The sequence below is a fragment of the Meleagris gallopavo genome, chromosome 24, assembly GCF_000146605.3.
Source record: "Meleagris gallopavo isolate NT-WF06-2002-E0010 breed Aviagen turkey brand Nicholas breeding stock chromosome 24, Turkey_5.1, whole genome shotgun sequence".
Classification (NCBI taxonomy): Eukaryota; Metazoa; Chordata; class Aves; order Galliformes; family Phasianidae; genus Meleagris; species Meleagris gallopavo.
The window spans coordinates 3,497,026-3,498,291 of NC_015034.2; the positions used below are offsets into that span (position 1 = coordinate 3,497,026).

The following is a 1,266-nucleotide window of genomic DNA, read 5'->3' on the forward strand; positions in this document are numbered from 1 at the left end:
AAAAAAAAAAAAGAAAGAAAAAAAAAGCTTTGCCGGTACCTAGCATCTCTCATTCTGCTGCCTTTTGCCATTCCCAGACACAGCAATCCATCTCCGGCTCCCAGCTCCCGAAGCAGGCAGGCCTCCCGTACCGTGTAACCCCCCAGTTAAAGGCTGTGCAGGATAGCTTTATCCATTTAGCTGGTCAGGTTTAAAGTGTTTTGTAGCTGTGCTGAGAGGCAGCTCCTGTCTAATTCAGAAGGCTTTCCAGAGAGTGATGATGCTTTGGAGCTTGTTGGTGCTAATGTTCTAGTTTGTGATACACTGAGTGCCCTCCACTGGAGAAAACAGATCACACATTAAAGGCATGAACAAGTGCTCCTGTCATTGCTATGCAGACTTTCTTCCTTCTGAAAAGAAAATTAAAGATACAGCATTGCCTCGCTTACCACCATTCCTTCCCGGACCCTTCTGCCTTCCCTCTATTGTTCAATGTTCATGGGGTGGATTTTCTTGCAATGAGCACAGAGCACTGAAAAAACAACACCTGGTCCTCGTGTATTTGGTACTGGATCTCTTTCTAATCCACCTGACCTGGATATTTTTCTTCAGCACACTCCACGCTGATTTTATTTTCCTGCATTCTATCGGTGAGCTCAGGAAAACGGATGCCTGCAGATTCAAAGTGAAAGTCATGTTAAGGGCAGGGGGAAACAGGAAACACACAAACTAATCATCCACATATAAGGAATTCAGTTACATGCACCAAATCCAAGTGTAAACACACTGAAAACAGCGTGGTGTCCCTTTTTTTAAGCATTGGGTTCTTGATTCTTTTCCATCAGCAATGATGAACAAAGCAACAACTTTGAGAACACAGAGCTGACGGTGCAGAATTCACCTTTTTTCTCTCCTGAATTCATTCCCCTTGGCCTCCCCCAGCTCCCAAGCAGTGACTTCTCACGCTGCTCTGGATGTCAGCAGGCTCCAGCCCTGTGCTGGGATCCAAGATGCAATGCTTCCGCTGCACTTCACCTTCTGCTATTTGTCTGGCAGGTTCACCTGGGCTGGAATCAATTCTCCTTCAGCCAAAAGGATCTGAAGACAGTGAGGAACCACGCAGAGTGCTTTCACCTGCTGCTGTTTGGCCCCATTAACCACAAGCAGCAAACAGACCTCTCAATGGATGCCTATGCAAACACAGACGTGACTTCTGGGGTTTCAAAGCCATCTCAGAGGGCAGCACCGGACTGTCTCCTAACACTTTTAACCTGGGTTCCAAAAAAA

General features: G+C 46.4%; 1 protein-coding gene across 2 annotated transcripts in view; it reads right to left on the reverse strand.

Moving 5' to 3' along the window:
- LRRTM4 (leucine rich repeat transmembrane neuronal 4) overlaps window positions 1-1,266 on the reverse strand; it is a 235,090-nt gene that overhangs the window by 201,992 nt on the left and 31,832 nt on the right. Inside the window, exons 4-6 of one of the 2 annotated variants that reach the window (XM_031556765.1) lie at window positions 881-1,250; window positions 429-651; window positions 40-317 (exon numbers count right to left, since the gene is read on the reverse strand). The gene's annotated coding sequence lies outside the window, so the exon portion shown is untranslated. Of the gene's footprint in view, window positions 1-39; window positions 652-880; window positions 1,251-1,266 lie in introns of both variants that reach the window. The other variant, XM_031556766.1, reaches the window with a different exon arrangement.